Source organism: Carcharhinus amblyrhynchos, chromosome 23 (genome assembly GCF_965287045.1).
Source record: "Carcharhinus amblyrhynchos chromosome 23, sCarAmb.v2.hapA, whole genome shotgun sequence".
Classification (NCBI taxonomy): Eukaryota; Metazoa; Chordata; class Chondrichthyes; order Carcharhiniformes; family Carcharhinidae; genus Carcharhinus; species Carcharhinus amblyrhynchos.
Genome location: NC_137346.1, coordinates 29,811,622 through 29,836,951, shown reverse-complemented (window position 1 = coordinate 29,836,951; position 25,330 = coordinate 29,811,622). Strand labels below are relative to the sequence as shown.

Genomic DNA, 25,330 nt, shown 5'->3' with positions numbered 1-25,330 from the left:
GCTGAATCCATTCCAGGATGGGTTTACTGCAAAATTACAGCAGATTCAATCTGTGTGGAACCTTAACCGTTATCGAATATGCTGCTCCATGAGCAGTGAGGAGCTGAGATACAGCGGGGGCTGTCAGCAGGAGTTTCAGATAAGCAATTTCCCAGGACCTCCAATATAGCACAACTTCTCAGTTTACAATATGCATGATTTTTGCTTCTGACAGGTGTGACAACCTTTGAACCCAGAAGCAGTATCAAAAGAAAACTATAATTTCTGAAAGATCTGTGGAATCTTTATTAGTTTTCAACACTATTTGAAAGGGTTTTTAAGAGTTTCCATCAATTGTAAAGGGAGCAATTATAATTTTGTTTGATAATAAGTAGTATTAGTACACGTGACTCAGCAATCTTTGACCTGCCAGCAGTAACAAGAGGAAGGCAGTTAAGGAAGAGGCGGTGTGGCTGGCAGACAAAGAAGAACATGGGCAGAAGACCTGGAAGATGAAGATGGTCAGCACACATAAGAAATCACAAAGAGGAAACAGACAAAGACAGAATGGGAAGCACGCTGAATTATTGCAAGGGAAAATAGTAAATCAATCTCAGGAAGAGGTCAGTTTTTCTGTTTGACAGAAATGGAGACAGGAGTTCTTGGAAGTACTATGTGAGCTGGCTAAAAAGGCCTAAAAGTTGCAAGTCTGTGTATAGCTTGGAGACATTGGCTTAATGGTCATGCCACTGGAATCGTAATCCAAAAACCCAGCCTCATGCTCTGGCGAAACAGGTTCAATTTCTACCATGGCAGCTGGTGGAATTCAAATTCAATTAATCAATGCTGCAATTGAAAGCTAGTCTCAGTAATGGAAATCATGAATTTTTCACCAATTTTTATAAAAGCCCATCTGGTTCACTAATGTCCTTTAGGGAAGGAAATCTGCCCTCCTTACCTGGTCTTGTCTACACGTGACTCCAGATACACAGCAATGTGGTTGACTCCTAACTGCCCTCTGAAATGGCTGAGGAAGCCACTCAGTTCAAGGACAATGAGGCTCAGGCAACAACTGCTGGCTTTTGCAGTGACACCCACATCCCATGAAACTACAAACAGAAAAATGCTACAGAGCTGACTAGAAGCGGCAACCAGAAGCAGCCAAATGTAAACCAGGGTGTTGTTGGTTGGTTCATTGAAAAGGAAGCATGGAAAGCTACACCATCAGGAGTGTTGTGGCCTGAGGGAAAGACAGTTTGGGGCAGTGTGCCTTACTGACAATAATCATATCTGTGGAACCCGGAAGTGAAAGTGGTGTCTGAGAGGACTCCTGACCTACCCTGTGTGAATGAAGAGCAGCAGATGATGGAAAGTGTGTAGTTAGGGAGTACTACATCTGTGCAGGGAGTAATGTGAATACTTGTGGTTTTGTAAGACATCGCTTTGCTGTGTCGACTATTTAAAGGGAAAAGGACCTTTTTATTCAAGGCATCAATCAGCCAGTAACGAATGTGCAATTTGTATTTGTCGTGTTGAGGTAAAAGCTGCCAAAAAAGTGGACACTTTGCTGGTAACTTTTTCATTTGAGGACCGTTCAGCAAATTTGGTTATTTTGGTTTCTGGTTCCCTTGCGGGAATCATAACATTTCAGAATGGGGAGGTGCACAGTTTCTCATGCAATGCAAGGTGTTAAAGGTAGTGGCACTGAAATATGCACACGTCAAACCTTTTAAAAAGAAATTATTTCCTTATTAACTCGATGAAAATGTAATTGAGCTCATCTGTAGTTGCCTGCTAAACTAATAGTGGCAACCTTATAATATAAAGGTAGGCTTTAATATCTTTTAATGAATGCTCCTTGAGTTCTAGAGAGACCATCTTTTAATGATTCCTCCTCAAGTCTGGGAAAACCTTATGAAGCTGAGCTTCGCCCTTGCAGTTGAAACAGAAATTGGCATATTGCTGTACAAGGTATATGAAAAAATCATAAAGCAACACATCGTAATGAATCTGGGGAATTCTGCCAAGAGGGACCTGTCTTTTCAACAGGTGAATCTGAAGGTGAATCGTGATTTGCAGCTAGCAGGCATGGAGTACTCTTTTGTAGGATGAATAATTCTGTTTAGGAGCGATCTAACTGAACATATATATAATTCTGTTTAAAGTCCATCATGAATATAAATTTCACTTCGTAACCATGAAAAAAAAAATTACGAGTTGCCTTTCAGCCTTGGTCTTCCCCGGCACTTGCCACTGGCGTTTCATTTACACATTTTCAACACAATTTTCCGTGGCTGGGCAGAGTGCCGAGAAATTCATTTCAACTTCTATCGAGGAGTCATCTTCCATCTGACCAACTCTTGACGGGGAAAAGGCAGGAGTTAAAAAGTTTCAAATCTGAAAACAAGCCTCTTATTCTGAAGGGCTCCTTAATCCGTATTTGAACACCTGTTTGCCATTATGGCGACATGTTCAGCCGGTTCCTTTTCCTATCAACACAGTCAGTGCTTAAGTTCAGAGTACGTCTCTTCTAATTGCTGGCATCCGCAAAAGCCAACTTTTAAATTGGACTCAATGTGGCTTTGAAATATTGAGCATGTCTGATGGATTCCTGTGGTACTTAGCTGTCTGGACAAGTTTATCAATTTACACTCCCAAGTCCGGCTGACAGCAGCGATGAATAAAGGTCCACATTCAAGGCTGAAAATCAGTTTTACTGCCAATCTCGACCGGGATGTAAAGTGGTGGCACACACCCTGACATCCGATGACCACACGGACCACCATTCTACCAGGGCCCAGACTGTGGTAATCACAAGTATATTTTAAGTCAATACTTTGCTTCTGAATGAGTAAGAAAGTTTGAGAAAGCCTTGCCAAATGCACTAATAGCAAAAGCTTTTTAATTAGCAGTCAGAAATGAGTGGTGTATGATGTGCCCCGTTATAACACGTAAACAACTTCATACTCCCAAGATTAAATGACACAAGCAATGGATAAATATTAATAATCTCAGCCTTTTGACTAAGGTCAAATATCAGATCAAACCCAAGATCGGGTGTGATGACTTAGCTTGGATCTTGAATGTCTCTCTTGTTGGGACCATGAATTGGGTTCAATTTGAATTGGTTTTTTTGGAGCAAGTGAATTTTCTGGTGTGCCCAGTCCACTCTGGGCGTTGGCTTCGTAACTTTAAAAATGGAGTAAAAATTAAAGACATTTTTGCCACCAGTGCTTAGGGACATGAGGTATCAGAATAATGCAAGGCCGATCACAATATATCCATCTATTTTAATTGATTAAAATAAAGCAATCCCAATTCTAACCTTCCTTCAGGCCCAAGTTTCTTGAGTGTAATTCTTTTTCACATAGCCGCACGCTCACAATTCCAAATGTCTCTCTTTGAAGCCCAAAGGCATTTTGTGTGACAGAAATATTGGCACTTTGTCCCTCTTTGTCCTTCTTGACTTCGCTGCACAGGTTGACTGCTTCATCCTCTTCCAAATTCCTTCATCTGTATCCATCTCCAAGAAATTGACTCTAACTCGACACAAAAATGATACCTTATGTCCAGTAACTCCTCTCATATCCCCATCCTAAGATTCCATTCCTGAGGCTTCCCTTGTCCTAGTTTAGATGCCATTTCTCCTTATGTACACTGATAGCACTCAGTTCCACCTCTCCATTGCCATCCTTGATTCCACAACCAGTTGTATGTTGCCCGATTTGCACCACCTGACACCGAGTCACAGATGAGGCAAAACTTTCTCCAATTAAAGACTGGGAAACTTAGGAGATATCTTAACTTTTTTAAAAACTTAAACTCCTGCTCCAAACTACATCTCACGTCGAGCAGCTCCCTCATGTTGAACCAGATGGTCCACATTTTTAATGTTCCGCTCAACGCTGAGCTGAGCTCACCGCCTATATCCTATCCATCACTATTGCCAACACTGAAACTCAAATCTACATTTTAGGAAGCTCAGACCTCAAAGACTCAAAGGTTCCGTTTATCCACAGGGCAAAGCTAAGGTCAAAGTCCAAATCTGGGCAACTTGGGACTGGATGGCCACAGCAACACTCCAATGCTGCGCTGGTATTCTCATTAGACTCAAAATGACAACACATTCATAAAGGGAAATTTAAAGGTTAAATATGCCAATTATTTTGAACCGTGACCTGACACGCAATAAGTCCCATTTACTTTCCCTCTCAATCTCACTATGTCACTCTGGTGCACTGAATTCAAACTCTTGCACCCAATGGTCTTACTGCACTGTGTCTCTACAATTTTGTCTATCCCTACACCAGAGGCATCGGTTACGATTCTCAAACTTTGAATGCCAGCACATCTTACTCCCCTCCCTGATTTGGCCTCCTATGCGGTAGAGCTTTCAGTTGTCAAGTTCTAACCTTTGGATCTCCCTCCTTAAACTCTTCTCTATTTTTTAAAAGCCTGCTGGAAGACTATCTTTCTGATTCTGCGTTCACTCAATTCAGTATTTATATATTATTTTTAATATAGGAAATAAGTGGAAACAAAGTGCTTTGCAGAAGTGTTAATAGACAAGATTTGACATCAATCCTCAAAGAGACATTATGACCAGTAATTAGGAGCTTATTTAAAGTGGTGGGTTTTCAGAAGCAATGTTAAGGAATAAAGCTAGAGAGATGCAGAGATTTTGGAAGGAAAATCCAAAACTTGGGGCTAAGACAGCTGAAGGCACAGTTACCAATGGTGGAGTCAGAGGAATTGGGAACAATCATGGGATCAGAATCAAAAAGCACAGAGATCTTAGAGGGTGATAAGACTGCAGCAGGTTACAGAGGGGGTGAGGAGAAGTGCACAGAGGGAATTGAATACAAGGATGCATATCTCCATAATCGAGATATTGCTGGACCGGGAGCCAATCCGTATCAGCAAGAACAGACATGACTGTATGAGAAAGCATTTGTGTGCGTAAGGATATGGATGATTTTGGATGAGTTAAGAACTTCAACTGAGAGGTCAGCCAGGAAAGCACTGCAAGTCTGCAGAGAAGAAAGTCATGGTAAGAAGTCTCACATACCAGGTTAAAGTCCAATAAGTTTATTTGGAATTGTGAGCTTTCGGAGCTCCTTCCTCAGCACTCTGAAAGATCTTGATTCCAAATAAACCTGTTGGACTTTAATCTGGTGTTGTGAGACTTCTTACTGTGCCCACCCCAAGCCAATCTCCACATCAAAAAAGACATGGCCCAGGGTTCCAACTACACCTCGTGTTTGGAATATTTTAATCATGTTGGAGGAACTCTATAAATACATGCAAACGACTGAGATACTTCTATTAGGTTAAAATATTTCCCCTTGATCATTTCACAGTCAATCGCTTCCAGGAAAATCTTATAGACTAATGTAATACTGGTAGTGTTGCAAATTGTTGCCATCGCACCAGTTTTTTTTATTGCAGGTGATAATTGAGGACTGGCTTTTTTGGAAGAGAAGACAAAAAAAAAAGACTACTTAATTGGAAAATCTAACTTGGTGAAGCGGCCTGTCACCCCAGACCTACATCATTAAAGCTGCCAGCCAACAAACATCAAACACACGGCATTATTAATGAACCAGATGTATTAATTTCCCATTTATGAGAAGCTAAGCAACTGGCTAGCTTCTCTGACAGTGCTATTAATGATCTTTTATGCCCCACAGGCAGTAATGGGTCCCACTGGGAGCACAGGAATACTGCAATTTGTACTGAGGATTTAGACATAACAAAAAAAAACTATGCTCCTGGGAGAGAGCATTTGATCAGAAGGCTGTCTCGGTGGAATACTGCAGCCGAATAATAAATGACAGCTCCACGATTAAATCAAACATTCTGCCTTAAGTGTGAAAGCGTTTGATTGCCATTAACAACCTAGTGCTTGTGAACGCCTCTGGGGTCCGAAACAAATAGCTGGTCTACCCACGAAAAAAAGAATGAAAGGAAAAGAAAAGGCAAGAGAGGGAAAGGCGAAAGAGGATGAAGATGAAAACTGAGCTTGCGGCTGGAGGCAGAAGATTAAAAAATAAAGTTTGTGAGACAGCTTGCTGCATAATAGATTGAGGAAGAGAAGGCTTGCTTTCATTTTTATTTAAAAAGTCATTTTTTTTAGCAGTTCAAAATCATATAGAAGGGGGCCTGGCAAATCATCATGTTCGCTGGTCGCGCAGATGGTCTGCGAAAAATGTTCTCTCTTGAGTGAAGATTTTATCCCCACCTCTCTCTGATGCTCAAGTCTCCCCATCAAAACCCCCCAACCTCCTGTCAACTCCCCACCCACCTTCAAAATGTTGGAACATTTTACTGAATTGGGAACCGTGCATCTTACTTAGCTGTTCAGATCTCAGTGATGTAGAAACACTCCTGTTTCTACTACACCAAGGCTGGAAACATGGCTGGTATCAGGTCTTTAGAAATTTTGCAGAGCTAACGTGGATAAAATGCTGCAGCAAGCTTTATTAAATTCTGCTAGGGTGCTCTGTGGATGCCAAACACCCATTGTTCAAATGGGACCACTCACAATATCACATCATATTCAGCATCTACCGAGATCATGAACCTCTGCTCGTAACAGAGCTTTTTAACGCTTACTTATGCTGAAACTTGGACAACACAGGAGCTAGTTCCGTGACAATGTCAATGATGTCCTATGGCTAGTGAGATCTTAGAATTCACACATCACTGGTCATTTCCAATAGAACTGGTGCAATTCCACCAAAACAATATGGACAAAGTAATACTCACATCTGCAAGACTAAATGCATTTCAAGTTAATTCATTAGACTTGTAACAAGCTGATAGAAAGGCTGTTTGTTTACTTTCACTTTGCAAAGCATTGGCATCTTTCCATTTGCATTCTACTCTCCATGACTAAGAGTGAACCTGGATCCCATCTACATGATTTACCCTAAGTTGATAATGAGGATGTCTCCAAGTGAAGACATGGAACAGATAATAAAATCATCATTCAACCTATTTGCTGTTTCTGCCTCACCAACGCAAGGGATCTTGGCCCTGAAGAATTCTCCTCCTTTGATTCAACTAGTTTCAACATCAAGCATCTCAAAACACAGAATAAAACTCCCTCAGTGGTGTCCAACAACAGACTGGATTTTAACTTAACAGATTCTCAGGCAGCAGGTGGTCAGTAGAGTGAAGCCGAAGATCCCCAATGCATGCTGTGCAGTTTTACTTGGGATATCAGAGAGGTCCGGAGGCCATCCAAGGGAGGGGAAGTGGGAGAATGTGAGGGGGAGAGCAGCTGGAGCAGGAAGGTGTTGCCCAAGCCTGGCGTTTATCCAGACAGGCACAATGGATCCATCAGCTAAGCGGAATGGCACACACTTCTGGAGTGGGATTTTATGGCCTTGCTTGTCCCAAAACGATAAAATCCCACCTGAGGACCCAGAGTCCACCACTCTCCCACCCTAATTCCCGTGGCAGGCGGGACAGTAAGACTCCAGCCCCTGGATCTACGAATCCAACCTGGATTTAGCTGCCAGGTTTATCCAACCCCAGGGAAATCCTATGTTTCAATCGCAGTTAAATCCAACATAATGAAGGAATATGAGGCTCATCCATTCTATAATTTGGCAAGCTGCCTCCTTGGATCAGGTCGGTTCCACATCCTCCAGTCTTCCTCTGGTAAAACTGGAAATGGGAAGCTTGAAGATGAATTGGGTCAGAATTTAGATTTGTAACACTGTGATCTCCTACCGGACCCAAACAACTCATTTATTAGGGTTAAAGTAGCACCCCCCCCCGCCCCCCCCAAAACCACAGACCTCCCCGTGTGCTGGTTTGATCACAGGCTGGCAATCCATACAGGCCCACCACCAGCTTCTCTGCCAAGTTGAGTTGTGGATTGGCACCAATTAGGGATTAAACTGCAGTTGTTGGAATTTTGTTCAGTTTGGTTCCTGACAGTTTTGACAGAACAGAGCAACCGATGAATTTGGGCTTGGTTTTGACCTCGAGGTCCCAACTTGAAAAGGCAGTTTGCTGTCCACCTGACCACATCTTTTGGTCTTCAAAATATATTTGCCTTTCAAAGTTCAAGCTGACATCCATCTGGCAGTGAGCCACGTCAGCCACTGACTTAACTTAGGACCATTCATCTGTGTCACTGACCTAGAGAAAACTAGCACAATAAAGTCAAGAACTCGTACTTCGGGAGAGAGCTGCAATGATTGGCTCAAAGGTGGTTTTGGCCTACAAAACCAGGTCATTTTAGATATGGTGATTTTCCACACACAGGATATAAGTAACCGCAAATCTAAGCATTCAACGTTGAAAACTAACTTCTTGTCCTACTTGTCATCCAACTATCATCGATGCCTGTTCCCCACGCCTGCTGATAGCCCAGACTTACTCATCCCACGTGCACAGCTCAGCTGATTTCCTGCTTTCACTGCCTGATAGTTCTGTCATTTCTGAACCTGTGGAATTCACTACACCAGAAAGCAGTTGAGGCCAAGACATTGTATGTTTTCAAGAAGGAGTTAGATGTAGCTCTTGGAGCAAAAGGGATCAAAGGAGATGGAGGGGGATGCAGGATCAGGTTCAGATTCCCGACAGTGCAGAAGAGGCCATTCGGCCCATCAACTCTGCACCAATTCTCCAACAGAGCATCTTACCTAGGCTCTAACACCTGCTGTATCTTCTGTAACCCCCACTTTCCCATGGCTAATCCATCTAAACCTACACATCTTCGAACACTAAGGGCTAATTTCCCATGGCTAATCTGCACATCTTGGGACTGTGGGGGGAAATCACAGCACCCAGAGGAAACCTATGCAGACATGGGGAGAATGTTCAAACTTCACATTGATAGTCATGCATGGCTGGAATTGAACCCCCAGTCCTTGGAGCTGTGAAGCAACAGTGCTATCCACAGTGCCACCTAATATTGAGTTAGATGATTGGCCATGATCATATTGAATGGCGGAGCTATTTTTCTATGAGTCAGAGGTTTTGGGTTCAAGTCCCGCTTCAGAGACTTGTGCACGAGAATCTCAGTTAATGTTCCAACACAGTCCTGAGAGAATGCTGCACTGTCAAAGACATTGTCGTTTTGACGAGTTATGAAAGTGAGATCACATCTGCTCTCAGCTGGATGTGAAGGATCCCAGAGCACTATTTTGAAGAAAGACAAAGGGAGTCATCCTAGTGTTCTGGTCATTGTTTATTCCTCAACCAACATCACGCAAACAAACTGCCTCGTCATTATCACAATGTGGTTTGTGGGAGCTTGCTTTGCACAAATTCTGAATACAAAGGCTGCTCTACAAAAATACTTCATTGACTGCAAAGCATTTTGAAAAATCCTGATATTGTGAATGGGCTGAGATGCATGTAAGTCTTTCTTTTTAAATTAAATCAAATATTTCCTTAACTCCGGACTTGATTACTGTCATGACTCAAATGATCTTTGATGTAGAGACAATCTTTCTTTGGCCAGGCTGTGAACTTGCCCAAAATAATACAACTACTCTGCCACAGTTCTGTTAACCCTCAAGTTGTCCCAATGTTGATTTGCCCCCAGTGTCATTGTCCTGCCATTATCATCTGCTAGGTTTCATTCTTTATACCCTACATGTGGAAAATCACCATATCTAAAATGACCTGAACCACCCCCACTTCCCTTTAGTGGATAACTGGTTTACACTCCTCACCTTCTGATTTATTGTGCAGGTGTCTATGTTGACTATCCCAGCCCTAGCCTGTGGAATTATCTGCATGTGCTGATTATTCAGCAACTTGTGCCTGCAATGCGCAACACATTCCATCAAGCATTTAGGAGCAGACCCATAGAATAAATAGCCTATTACACTTGTGTCATTGACCGACTCACGAGAAAGAGTCATAACTCCTTTGTGCCTGGAGCACTCGTGATTTATGAGTCTCTCACAATCCTCTATGAATTCCCATAATGCAGTCCCTCCACCACAATAGCCTAAGTCTATTAAATAACTTATCGCCTGGTTCTCCGCAGGTTATCCAGCTAACTGATGTAGCACCAGTAACTAGCGATTCTTTTTCGCACTAATTATGAAGTTCTAAGGACTTAGAGTGCCTCCAGTGAGGGGCTCATTGCCCTTTTTAAGCAGAGGTGAGACTCACTGCAGCTGCTGTAGCCACTTGCAGGTCTGGGCTGCCAAGCTGTGGCAGCCATGATTTACAGCCGTGGTTAACTGAATTTAATCAAGAACGTGAACATTCCACGCTTTCTGGCAGACATCATAACTGCTATAATTATTCACACATTTTGGCACGCTGTATGGTTATCCCCACCAAGCTCCCAAATCCCAGCAGATCACTTATAATAAATGAAATGGAATCAAAAAAGGCTTTAAAATTAAATTCCCTTCCAAATGTGTCTGAACTGGTTCCAGGTCATTTGTGACATTGGCTTTAGAGGCAATACCCATGAAACCCCAGGCAGACAAGCTTTAGTTTTGTGTTCAGATATGCAAGTGGTTTTAAAGGCCCGATCTTGATGCTCCGACACAGTATAAAGTGAGCAGAAACAAGGGATGATTTAACTGTGCACATTTTATTTCATGGAATTGCAAATGAATCATATTATGAATCGCATTTAGTATTCATTGTTCTCAATTTTCAAACTTGGTTCTTGGGATTGGGGTATCGCTGGCATGGTTGCCCTTGAGAAGATGGCAGTGTGTCATCTTCTGAACTTGTTGCAGTTGTGAGGTGAAAATGCTCCCACAATGCTGACAGGCGGATGAAGTTGTGGTGTTATATGGATAGCAACTGTGCAAGACTCGATATTCAGGAGCAAATTTAAATGCCAGAAAATCTAACTATTGAAGCTGGTTTAACTGCTCCAGTTCTAGACACTAAATTGAGGTCACAGAAACATAGAAGATAGGGGCAGGATGAGGCCATTTGGCCCCTTGAGCCTGCTCTGGCATTCATCATGATCATGGCTGAATGTCAAACTCAATAGCCTAATCCTCCCCATAACCTTTGATCCCATTCGCCCAAAGTGCTATAGCTGGCCACTTCTCGAATAGAAGATTCAAGATCCTGAATCCAGTGGCTAGTGAGTCATCTCAACAACTAACATCACTTGTGATTGTGAATTAATTGTCCACAGACCACGCTATCATCCTGCTCAGGAGCAGCTTTTTGGTTGGGATTAAAAAAAAAGCAGAAAAATAGACAAAACTGAATTTGGGTTACTTGTGTGGTACTCCGATAAATTCTCCAATAGACTAGACTATGTCAGTCATATTCAGAAGGCAGGAAAATGTTCAGAATCTGAAATGTTCTGTTTCTGCCTCCTTTATTCATACTGTTCTCCTGAAGGCAGTGGCTTCACTGGCATATCGTTCCACAACTACCAAGTTGATTTCATCACACAGGGGGAAGCACTATCAACCTCATCCTCTCCTTTCCTGACATCCCCACAAGATCTTTACACAAGATACCACTGGCTAAGAAAGAGGACCCTTGATCCCTTCTCAAGCCAGAGGTCTGACAGCCAACACTAACACAACCACCATCATGTTTGACAAACTGCACTGACTGGAAATCTGACCAGTGACATTCTTCACCTCTATGGTAATGTACGTAAGATTCTTCTCTTAAACTCATTTTTACAGCATGTGGGTGCCACTGGCTGGCCCAATATTTAGTGTCCATCCCTAACTGCCCACCATTTCAGAGGCCACTTGAGAGTTAACCACATTGCTGTGACTCTAGAGTCACACATAGGCCCAAACAGGTAAGGATGGCAGGTTTCCTTCCCTAAAGGACATTAGTGAACCAGATGGGTTTTTACAATAATCGACAATGGTTTCAAGGTCATCAGTAGACTTTTAATCCATGCTGTAAACCTCTATGACTCTATGTCATGTGACCTTTGAGAATAAGATGCAAGGATCAGTTGATCAAGTAAACCACAGAACCAATGACAAAGTGATGTAATAGTCAGCTGACCAGATGATTCACTGTAAATAAGGAACTATGTAGAATTTTGTGGAGAGCTAGGAGTGGCCGAGGGCAAGGCCCCAAGTTTGGAGTAATGATGTTTTTTATTAAATCCTTTCTTAGATTTATAATTTGGAGTAAGTTTTGTTGTATTTTCATTAGTTGTATTTTGAGGAGTTCCTTCTAAAGAAACCCTTGACACAAAGTACCAATTCAACATGGCCAATCCACCTAACCTACACATCTTTGGGCTGTGGGAGGAAACCAGAACAGCCAGAAGAAACCCACGCACACACAGGGAGAACATGCAAACTCCACACACCCAGTCAGCCAAGGCTGGAATCAAATATGGGACCCTGGCAGAGTGAGGCAACAGTGCTAACCACTGTGCCACCGTACCACCTATTTATAGAAGAAAGCTAGTGAAATAACTGCTGATAAGGCATCTTACGTGTACAATATCCTTCTTCTACAATTACAGACCCATTATAGTGACTCCACGAGTCTGGTTTGACTCTTAAGGTCAACAGCTGAGGTGAAAAAGGTCCTGGTTCCCAGTCCCAAAAGAGCATGATTGACAGCAGGCAGCACAGCCTAAGGAAAAATGCACCACCTCAATTTCTCTGCTCCAATCTTCACATCAATCTTTCCTCCCCTCTCTGTCTTTTGCCCTTCCTAGCTATGCGCATAGCAAAACAATTGAGAAAGGTTGACAAAGATTGTTTTGTGGAATTGGAAAGAATAAACAGCCTAGTCGACTGCGAAATCTTTCTCAATTCACATTTTTCAAAACATTTTCGCATCTGAACCTATGTATTAGTATGGCTGGAGCTGTTTTGTTTGATTTGAACCTCCCTTTGTTCTTGTATGCTTTTGCCTACATAACAACAGTGACTACATGTTAAAGCAGTTGATTACACATGAAGTGCTTTGGAAAATATCTTGGTGATGTGATAAGGCAAGAAGCTTAAAATGTTACTTGTTCCTTTTTGACCAAGTGGAGCTTGCTGTGCTTTTTTTTTGTCAACTTGTTCCTGAGCCTTAATCGGCTATCTCTGTCTTACTTAACTGTGTCCAGGGCTAATAATGACCAGGGGTTATATCCTGACAAAGTCGGTTGTGTAATTTAACATGCTTTCAATTCTCTACACTGTGTAACTTATATTAATGGAACATGGGACGAATATTATTGACCTTCAATGGATGGTGGTGATAAGCAATGATGATGGCTGTGGAGATCAGGAACTTAAGTTGTAAGATAAGGTTATGGAGGCATTGATCAACCGAAGACTATAGAAGAAATGAACAAAACTGGTGTAATCTATTTGTTCATTATGATGCAGTCTTTAACCACAGTGGTTACTAGTGCTGCCTCAACAGTGCCAGGAACCTGGGTTCAATTCCAGCCTTGGGTCACTGTCTGCGTGGAGTTTGCACATTTTCCCCATGTCTGTGTGGGCTTCCTCTGGGTGCTCCGGATTCCTCCCACACTCTAAACGTTAGGTCGATTGACCACGCTAATTTGACCCTTAGCGTGAAGGGAATTAGCAGGGTAAATACGTGGGGTTACAGGGATTGAGTCTGGGTGGGACTGTGGTCAGTTTAGGCTCAATAGGCCAAATAGCCTCCTTCTGCACTGTAGGGGTTCTATGATTTTATCTCTGATCAGGGCTCATAAATTTTACAAGATAAGTGAGGGGGAAAAACTAGAAGCGAACTATTAACATTTTCACCAAAGGTCAATGTAGGTCTAGATGAAGTTACGAGGGAAGCTACTTCAGCGCTAATCTTGAAGTACCTGGTCATGCTGTATTAAGCTGGCATATGAAACACCATTGCTGGTGGTCAAAACAATGCAATTTTTCTCTTCTCCTTTTCATTTTTTACTGCCAGTTATTAGTGCTGCTCCAATGTCAGCACAACTTTGTTGTTGCTACCATTACATTGCAGCAACAACATGTGCAGAGCACTGACGCCATGGGCTGACAACATGATGCAGGAGGGCTGTGCATAGTCACTTTGTGCATGCATGTTCCTGGGAACACAGTGCGATGCCCTCTGCTGCCCCGATACTTATCCAGCTTCACTATTGTGGATCACTCCCATAGGTAAGCTCTTGCTGCCAATGACCTGACCAACGTTCAAGTAAGACCAGCAAAAAAACGACCTTGTTTGAGAGAATGAACACTTCATTAAAGTGCAACTTTGGTGATAAACTACCAGAAAGATTTATTGAATGAGTAAATGGATAATTGAGCAGAAGCTGCACCACATTAGATTTACAGCAGTTATGAGCCAAACTATCCCTCCCTAAAAGATAAAAAAGTAATAGATGGTCACAAATGCTGTGCTAATGAGCAATATAAACTGGTCCAAACACAAATCCCTTGACTATTAACCTTCTTGCAATGTTGCTGACAGTCTATGGAATTTCTCTCTGGCTCCTCTATCTCCAGTGACTTTAGATGGATGATTCAAGTAGAACCCAACAGGCTGAAAAATAGTCTGAAAATTTATCTGGGATAAAGGAATTTTACACTCCAAAAAAGAGCTGATGATCAAGCATAAATACAAATAAAAACCGCAAGATGCTTGTACTCGAATTGAATTGTTTAGCCCTCCCTTGGATACCTGTCCAGACAGAAAAATCTATATTCTGGAGTCATGTGGATCAAAAGAAATTGGACCATTTTCTGTGAGCAAACCTGGCTATTATCCCCATGTGTGTCATCCCTATAACTGAAAGGGAAAACAGCACATTACATTGTGGACAGAAATCCTTCACTTTTGGCACATGCTCTTTGCTGCCAATTCACACAGTAACTCGCAGCACTAATGCAGCGTACATTCAGGAGAACTGTGCTCTTGGGCCGCGTTCCCAAGACCCAGCCTCTCGCTTTTCTGTTGAAGCTGACAACAAGAATGGGTCCAAGAGACATTTAATTGTGTCCCTGGAGAACAGCGAGAGGCATGTGGTGGGCAGGAGGCAATGATCTAGGAAAACGAATTGCCTCAGCCTGTTTCTGAACATTATTATTTTTCACAGACCTACAAGACTTCATAAGGCATTGCAATGAGTTACTTTATGGCGGCACAGTGGTTAGCACTGCTGACTCACAGCGCCAGAGACCTGGGTTCAATCCCAGCCTTGGGTGACGGTCACATTCTCCCCGTGTCTGTGTGGGTTTTCTCCGAGTGCTCCAGTTTCCTCCCACACTCCAAAATTGTGCGGGTTAGATTGATAGGCCATGATAAATTGACCCTTAGTGCGAGGGGGATTAGCAGGGTAAATATGTGGGGCTACGGGGATAGGGCCTGGATGGGATTAATGTCGGTACAGGCTCAAATGAGCCAAATGGCCTCATTCTGTGCTGTAGGGATTCTGTGATTTAAATTATGGCCTAGATAAACATTCCTTTCTTCAGACCATACAGATTTGTGTCTGTCACCAAATTCTAACATCAAACTGCCATTACCCCACCTCCAGGTTCAGCGTACCCTTCAGGTAATCAATATTCAATACCCAAAGATATAATTGACTGGAAGGTCTCTGTGATCAACCTCAATTTTGAAGATTATAAACTTCTTGCTAATCAGTACAGTATTAGAGGACTGTTCCAAATTCAGATATACATGTTCCTAATTCCTCTCACAATCAACACCTTAATTACGTGCTGAAGCAGGCAGTCTCCAGAATTTTTTCACTGCCATTAGTTTCCTTCACCAGTTTACCATTTAACAACTCTTCTTGCACCTTCACCTACTCCCCAGAGTCTCTCTTCCCTTGCATCTCAAAGCGAGTCAGCATGTTGCTAATGCTCAGGAGAGAAGGAGCTTTGTAAAACCCATTGTGCAAACAAGCCTTCCTGCTCATTTATCACATTTAGCATGCGCTCTGCCACACTCCATCAAATAAAGCCATAGCTAGTAACTTACTTCCCTCTCCCAATTACAAATTAGCCCATTAGGCAGTCTACAGTAAGCCCTCTGTCTCCTCTTGATAATGGCTTCTGAGACTTCCACCATAATCATAATGGCTCCCAAAGCACCCATGAGTGCAGATGGAGGCAGCTCTTGGGTAATGAGCTATCATGCTACCAAAGGGCAAAGCTTCAGCTTCATTATTCAGCATTGGTTTTTGATAACAAGAAAGATAAACACTAAAGTGAACATTTTATAGCACCACAACCGGCAATTTAAACTGCTTTTATATAATGTGAAATTGAAATGAGCAAATGTGAACGATGTACATTAAGCTGTCATAAGATGCCCAGGGAGGCCTCGCTCCTCGAAAGTGCATTCTGCGCACTGCTGAGATTATTCTTCTGAGAGCTTTCAGCTCTTACCATCTGCCTGTGGATCTCCATCCAGGACATAAAGGATGGAATTACACAACGGCGTTAAATTATCACCAAAAATGCAGCAGGTCTTACTCTTGCCTCGATTAACAGCTCTCATATTGTGACATTACTCAGCACCCCTCTCTTCCAATGATCTGTGCTGTTTACTTGCTGAAGGTACATTTTCTCAGCCTTAAGAGGAAACGTAAATGCATATCCCCCAACTCATTATCAGATTATCTCCCTGATAGGCATAAGCCCCCAGGTACAAAACACCTCATTTCTGTGATTAACAGCACGAGTTCCACTGAATAGTTTCAGAACTTTCCCAATAATCGCTGCTTTGTATTTCAGATGTCAATGCTTTATGCTTGCTGCAAGGATGGCACAGTGGTCAGCATCGCTGCCTTACAGCGCCAGGGACCTGGGTTTGATTCCCGGCTTGGTTCACTATCTGTGCGGAGTCTACATGTTCTCCCTGTGCCTGCGTGGGTTTCCTCCGGGTGCTCCAGTTTCCTGCCACAGTCCGAAAGGCGTGCTGGTTAGGTGCCTTGACCATGCTGAATTCTCCCTTACTGTACCAAACAGGCGCCGGAGTGTGGCAACTTGGGGATTTTCACGGTAACTTCATTGCAGTGTTAATGCAACCCTACTTGCGACACTAGTAAATAAACTTTAAACTAAATTCCATCGATCTGAATGGAAATGCAGTTCAATAAATACTTTTGTGTTCAAAATATATGAAGATGAAACAATAGTTTGCAGGTTAACAGAAAATAATTCTTGAAGTCTAACTCCAGTATGACAAATACACTCAGCTCAAAACTAGAGGATGTTTGAAATCCCAGATAGTTGGGTCCTATTGTGTCACTAATGAAACAGTTTGGAACATCTCAGTCTACCTTCCATGCATCAGTGACAAGTCTTGCCATCAACATCAGTTGTTGAAGTCAAATGGGAATGTAATTTAGATCTTTTTTGCAAGGATTTTAACTTGAGTAAGAACCGTGTTTGGTCAGAATTTTCTCACAAAATGGCAACGTGTCAGGTTCTGATTGAAAACCAATATGTTTTTCCCCAGAAACACAGCCAGGTTTTCACTCCAGATCTTCTGACATTTTGTTTTCAACAAAAAGCAGGGGGACTATATTTTACATGTCATTCCTGAGGGGCAGAGTTTAAAACACTGGCAAGGCCAGCTCCACAGAGGTCAGGGCACCATTTTAAAAGGGCTTCCAACCACAAGGCTAAGAAACGGCCCACCACGAGCCCCCCCACACCAATGGATATCGGGACTCCTCCCTCCATTGTTGCTAGTAATCTCTCACCACCCCACCCCCACCCATTCATTGTTGCAGCAAACCCACCCACCCCAACACAACTATTCCCCCACCCCTTGGCAGTGCCAATTTATGAGAATATCCCAAAAATTATGGCATTAATTCATTCAGGCATATTATAATTTATTTAAATTGATGTTTGTTCACTGGTACTTCGCTGGTGGGGGTAGCTGAATCACTTTGAGGTCTCCCTGATAGAAATCCTGTTATGGCCCTCATTGAGGGTTTCCGACCATAATGGGATTTGCGCTTGTGCAAACAGGCCCGGAAAATCCCCTGCTGTTGACTTCAGACATTTATCCAGTCACCAGATGAATCTTGTTTGGGAAGTAAAGCCCCATTATTGATGCCTGATCTGTTTCCATTGGCTGATCTCTGCCAGGGTGATACAGAGGGTTTAGACGTGGAATGATCATAGTGCTTCCTTCAAATGGATTGATGCAGAGCATGATCAGTATTGGACTTGTTGTGGCGACACCCCAGTTTTGATCAGGGGGCTGAGAATCATGACCACTATTGCTGTTTGGCCGTGATATCTGGTAGCACCTGCCTTCATCTGAACAATACCCAAGAGCAGTTAACATTTTGGGAAGGTAGGAGAATCAAGATCTGCAATTTAACCTATCCCTGCTTGTACAGGCATTTACCAACTCCATTTTCCCTGTCCAGCCATTCTGCCTCTCAAGTTCCAGTTCCATCCTAAAGAGAGTTGTGAGTTTGAGGTCTTGAGGCCTTGGAAAAATAAAGCTGGTCAGGGCCACATTTGTGGAGAAGCTCGGTTTCAAGTGATCCCGAGATTGTATTCTGACCCCAAACATGCCCATCAATTTCTGAATGCGAATTTAACTCCTATCATAAAGTGAAGAACAAGAAGCCTGCAAAAGTCAGAATGCTAAGCTTTAGTTAACATCCTGTTTGTTTACAAGTGTTCTGCTCAGAGAGGTGAAGGATGGGAAGCTAGGAACTGCATTTCAGCAACCTACAACCTTCTGGGGGCATTATAGCACAGCTCAATGTGGGGAAATAATACGACCTGGATCACTGCCACGGAAATTCCAGAATGGATGAAATTTCTCAGTCCCATCACTCCCCGAACCCAGCATTTTCCGTCTTTGCGAGAGTGGGACGGGGGTCAGCCTGGTGTTCACACTTGAATGACAGAGACAACTAGCCATTTAAATCTTCAACTGCCTCGACCAACTTCTGATTTGTGAAGACGAGCTGCATGACCAGGTATGAAGAGGTCTCACTCAACCTGTTGGATTCTTTGGATAGTGAAGGTACCCCGTTGGAGAGGGACACTTGTGGGAGAAGTGAGGCATCCTTTGCAATTGTTTGTATTAAACATGGTGATACTAAACATGGTGATGCACTTTTTTTCCGCACAAACTCCTTGGAATTGTTAAGCTGTCTAGGAACTGTCAAAGTTGTCCAGGAAGTACCAAAAGATTCTAGGTAAGTTGATTACAGAAGGGAAAAGGGTGGAAGGTACATGGTTGCAAACGTTGGCATAGCGGTTAGCACTGCTGTCTCACAGCACCAGGGATGTGGGTTCAAATCCCTGCTTGGGTCACTGTCTGTGTGGAGTTTGCACATTCTCCCTGTGTCTGTGTGGGTTTCCTCCCACAGTCCAAAGATGTGCGGGTTAGGTGGATTGGTCATGCTAAATTGCCACTTAGTGTCAGTGGGATTAGATAGGATAAATGCATGGGATTACGAGGATAGCTGGGTGGGATTGTGGTTGGTGCAGACTCGATGGACACAGGAGGAGGAACTCGGCTCATCGAACCTACAACAGCTCTTTTGAAGAACAATCGAGATAGAGCACCAGGATTGGGACTTTCTTCACATCCATGCAAGCCTCTGTCAAATATTTATCCAATTCTCTTTGGAAGGCGACTATTGAATCTGGATGTAATACAAAAACAGCAGCTACTTTGAAGCTTGTCTGAATGACACTGCCAATTAGTACCAAATTAGTAGCTGCTGTGTTCTGAGGGCCATTGCCCACTGGCAGCACAAACTCATCGACACCGAGCTGTTACACACAACAGACAGGAGACATTTTCATCTCAATAGTCTGAGTTCAATTTGAACCCAGTTCTGCAGAGTTTGTGCCAGCGTCTAATCCATAAACTACCCCATCATGGTTAACATTGAAGAATCAAAATTTGACATTGGAAGTTCTTTCTGATCGGTCAATTGTAAGGTTTAAACTTTTATTTTCTTTTCTAACCTTGCTCATAAGTGTCCAAGTTCTTAGGAATATGGGTTCCACAGTTAACAGCAATCCCTCCCTTCGCACGCATGTGCTTGAAGGCTGCCTCTTTTTGTGTCCACTCCAGCCTATCCTCATCTGATTCCTAGAAATATGCGTCACCAGTCAGGAATCGGAAATTGCCATGGTAACATCAGAGTTCCAAAATAGGTTTAAAGAACAGTTCTATTCCATTTATTTACTCCATCACCACATGGCGGGAAACCCCAATATAATGAAGGTTACGGGTGAAAGGTTAATAAGTAGGCTTGATTTTTGCCCTGAGCTTCACTTGCAAGAATTGACAGATGCTGTGGCACAGAGCTCCCTTCCTGCCTCCCCCAAGGAACAGTCATCCAACAGAATGAACGCTTCACGTTTTACACAGTTAAAAAGGGCTGTAGGCATTCCCCGATTAATAACTCTATACCTGTTCTGGAACAGCAAACTGCACTCTTCCATTTACTGGGGGGGAGAAATAGCAGCCAGCAGGCCAAGACCTTTCTTTCTTATTCCCAGTTGTAAGGTCTAGACAGAAAGTTAATGGGATCAATGGCAACCCAGTAAATGAAAATTGTATTATAAATATGATCTAATTTCCCCCGAGGTCTGTGTCTAATACTAAAAACAAAATAAAATATCAAGTTTGCTCTGGGGTAATGCTATAACTAGCACTAGCATTTAAAAATGACAGCTTTCTATTATGTTGACTTAACTAGATTGTAATTAAGAATTACACTACAAGTGCTGAGTTATTAGCATTGGTTTATTCCCAGTTGTTTTTTTTAATTTATTAAGCGTTATTTCTTTTTTTTTGTCATTCAAGAAGGAACACATAGGGTTTCAACCCTGACTGGCCCACTCCTCAGTCAAAACACTCAAGGAAAATTCCCTCTGTGAGACTAAATAAGCAACTGTCTTCACCATTTGGAATCTCAATAGGAATAGGAAGTAGACTCTTGACAAAGAATCAAGATTCACCCAATGTCTCATCTGACCCCTCTCAGTAAAACAAGCTAACTATTAATGTGTTCCGGTCAGTAAACACAATGTTCAGGCCAAATTAGAAGATTCCAGTCAACAGATTCATGCTATTATTGAAAAGCGTCAGATTTGAGCCAATGAACTCTGTAAATGTGATTAATAGTTCACAGGTATAGTTTTAAGCGTGAAACTCTAGCCTTGATTTTCCATGATGTGGAAGGCCATCTCCACACCCCCACTTCCTGCCTTCCAACAACCGCACAACCTCAAACAGACCATTGTCCGCAGCAAATTACATGAGAACACCATCCACCATCACGTGAGATGATGGCATCAGTGTCGATGATCCGGCACATCTTGCAGAGGTTGCTGTGGTTGGGTTGTGTGGTGTTGTGGTCACTGTTTTCCTGAAGGCTGGGTAGTTTGCTGCGGACAGTGGTCTGTTTGAGGTTGTGCAGTTGTTTGAAGGCAACAAATGGGGTGTGGGGATGGCCTTCCACATCATGGAAAATGATAAATACTCTTGCAGCTCGACCAACGTTGTCTACCTGATACGTTGCAGGAAAGGATGTCCTGAGGCATGATACACTGGGGAGACGGTGCAGACGCTACGACAACAGATGGATGAACACCGCTCAACAATCACCAGGCAGGAGTATTCTCTTCCATTGGGGAACACTTCAGCAGTCATGATCATTCAGCCTCTGATCTTCGGGTAAGCGTTCTCCAAGGTGGCCGCAGAATCGCTGAGCAAAAACTGATAGCCAAGTTCCGCACACATGAGGACGGCCTCAACCGGCATCTTGGGTCCTTGTGACACGATCTGTAACCCCCATGACTTGCCTGAGCTTGCAAAATCTCACTAAGTGTCCTGGCTGGAGACAATACACATCTCTTTAACCTGTGCTTAACCCTCTCTCTACTCACACTGTCTGTAACTTTAAGACTTGATTACCTGTAAAATCTTGCATTCCAACCATTATCTTATAAATTGAGATTGTGTCGATATATGCCCTGTTTGTGAACAGAACTCCCACTCATCTGATGAAGGGGCAGTGCTCCGAAAGCTTGTGGCTTGTGCTACCAAATAAACCTGTTGGACTTTCATCTGGAGTTGTGAGACTTCTTACTTGATTTTCCTCCGGGGTGGATTTGCCACTGAAGGACGTTAGGGCAGGATTACCAACCCTGCCACGAATGTAAACCAATTTTCTTGGTTCAAGAGTGGTGGTGATGGTGGGGGGAGGGGGGTCTTTTGTTTTTCAGAATGCATTGGGTTCCGAGCACCAAGCTAATGCCAGGCAAGATGATGCAGAAGGTTGCTGTGGTGGGACAACCACTGCTGTACCGGAAAAGAAAGAGCTGGAGTTAAAGGGGGCAGTAGAATTTGAAAGATCCAATGCAGAATTTCAGGCCTAGAGCTCAGCTACGACCACAGACAAAAGGTGCATCTCTGGGACCTGCGGAGCTCATCACTGGCCTCAAAACACCACCCTTCTCTTGACATATTTTGCAGCCAGTGGTAGAACGCAGGGAGATCAGGTTGTTTTCTGGGCTCTTGCCAACATTCATATGTGACTGAGTGAGTCAAAAGGTGACCAGCTGTCTCCCATGGTCAGGTGGAGGAAAGAATAGCTCCAATGATACTGTAACCCCATACATTTATCCTAACTAATCCCTCTGACACTAAGAGTCAATTTAGCATGGCCAATCCACCATGCCCACCTTTAGACTGTGGGAGGAAATTGGCGCAGCTGGAGGAAACCCACACAGACACAGGGAGAATATGCAAACTCCACAGTGACCCAAGCTGGGAATTGAACCTGGGTCCCTGGCACTGTGAGACAGCAGTGCTAAACACTGTGAATCAATTTCTATCAATATCCTCCAGTTAGAGCAGAGAAAATTCCAGCCTGTGATACCTTTATATCAGTGTCACACTCGTCTGTTTCCCAGAAAACCATCACTTGCCTTTGCTTATCCCACATGAGCCAATGGATGCCATTAATAACCAGCAAAACCCTTGACGCAACAGAATCCGGAGAAAATTATTCCCCAGACGAATGGGTGAGCAGAATTAAATTTTGGGGTAGGAACAGCTCTCCAAATTTTCCTGTCCCGTCTGTCTAGGCTGGAAAATCCCACCCGTCATCTTGGGTTAGATCTTCAAAAGTGCAACAATCACTGCATTCCACTCCTTGTGCCGGAGCTCTGCACTTATATAAAAAAAACACTCACAGTGTACTTTCTGCAGAACATAGGTTCCAGAATGTTGCACTGCAGTGTGAGTGGTAATTCACCTACTGGCCATTAACATACTTTTTACGACTGCAATGTGATGGCTACCATTACTTTTATGTGGTGAGCTGTGAATATAACTAACAATCATTTACTGAGAGCCTGGTCTGCTTGGCTCAAATTATTCTCAACTCAAATTCCATTCACTCCTACCAAATTAAAGATCGTGCTATGGGTAACTGATTAGATCAAAGGTATATCTATCTTTTTATAGGACGTTGATTCAACCTTGCAAAAGTCCATCTGACCTCTTCCCCCAGTTATGTCAATGATCGCGTGGTGGTTGCTTCTGCCAAATTTTTACTTCATGATCTTTTTTAAAAAGAGTTTCATGACATTCTGATAATGGCCAAAATGAAAAGGCAGTGTGCACCGCTTTATAAATTTCACCAGATCCTGTTTCAGCTCACAGCGAAATATCCCCCCCTCCCCCGCCCCCCCCCACCCCGGCAATATCCTCAATGCGGAATCATTAAGTACCTTCTTACTATTGGGGTGGCACGGTGGCACAGTGGTTAGCATTGCTGCCTCACAGTGCCAGGAATCCAGATTCAATGCTGGCCTGGTCACTGTCTGTGTGGAGTTTGCACTTTCTCCCCATGTCTGCATGGGTTTCCTCCAGTGCTCTGGTTTCCCCCCACAGTCCAAGGATGTGCAGGTTAGGTTGACTGGCCATGCTAAATTGACTCTAGTATCAGTGGGATTAACGGAGTAAATGAGGATTATGGGAAAAAGTCCTGGTGGGATTGTGGCCGGTCCAGACACGACAGGCAGAATAGCTTCCTTCTGTACTGTCGAGATTCTATGATTGTATGAATTTAGCATGGCCAATCCACCTAACCTGCCCATCTTTAGACTATGGGAGGGAACCCATACAGACACGGGGAGAGCGTGCAAACTCCACACAGTCACCCAAGGCTGGAATCGATTAATTGCCCCTTAATGTCCCACGATGTGTCAGTTAGATTGGATCAGCCATGGTATATGTGTGGGGATACAGAGATAGGGCCTGGGTAAGATGTTCTGTCAGAGAGAAGATGCAGACTTGATGGGCTGAATGACCTCCTTCCGCATTGTAAGGATTCTATGAGTCAATGAAATGCCCTCTCCACCAGCTACCATTCAGACACACTCGTGGTTTTCCCAATTTAAGCAGGGCGTTTGTAATGGAGCAAGGTATGCCACAATTCTCCACCAGTCACGTTCCTCACATCTCGCACCATCATTTCTTTTATTAAAGGTTTGACAGCAGAAGGATGTCTGTGTAAAGCCATCTTTAATATTATTCACAGTGTTTGCACTTCCTAAACGCTGTCACTCAAAGAAGTAATGCTGTGCATAAAAAAAAGCAAACCTAGGCACAGGCCTTGTTGCATGTTCAGGACAGTCACCACCAGAAAGCCAGAGACTGGGAATACCAAGAAAGGGGGTTCCTGCGGAGATCTTGCACGATGACTGGCATTGAAATAATGCCGTTAAAATGGTAAACTGTTCCAGGCAACTTTATTGTAGCTGATACCATTATGCAATTGAGCTTGTATAGTTGCAAATGAGATTCACACCAGTTCTATAAATGATTGACTTTAAGGGAGGAACTTTCCCATCCTGCCCACGGGATTTTCAGGTTTCTCACCGAGCGCAGCCAGAGAATCCCGCCCTAAGTGCATGGAACTCCGGATGGGATTTTCCAGCCTCCCCACCCCTCCCACCACTGCATGCTTTCCGGTGACAGAGACAGCCCGCTATTGATCACCTGTGGGATTTTCCAGTTCCTCCCCCGCCTCCGATATTGACAGTGTTTGGCATGGCTCACGCCCTCAGCCGCCAGGGAACCCTCCAAGGGTGGCCATCATCGATAGGACTGGAAGATCCGATCAGCTAGCAGGACAGCCCAGAAAATTCTGCCACCTGGGGTATATTCCAGCTATGTGAAGAAATGCTCTTTAAAAAATAGTCAAACTGGTTATTATCAAGAAATAAGGGTTTGATTTTTGCACTTCTTTGAATTTCTGAGTACAAACATGCACACAGCTGCAGGAAGCAATGCACCAGGCTGGGTGCAAATGAGATAACTGTGATGGACTTGCCCCTTGCAGCAGAATGACCTGAAGGTCAAGTCCTAAAGATTTACAAGTAGGAGCCAATTCCTCAGG

At 43.3% G+C, this 25,330-nt stretch overlaps 1 protein-coding gene across 5 annotated transcripts in view; it reads right to left on the bottom strand.

Annotated features, from left to right (window-relative positions):
* Nucleotides 1–25,330, bottom strand: part of auts2a (activator of transcription and developmental regulator AUTS2 a) — a 1,149,797-nt gene that overhangs the window by 280,383 nt on the left and 844,084 nt on the right. The window lies entirely within an intron of this gene.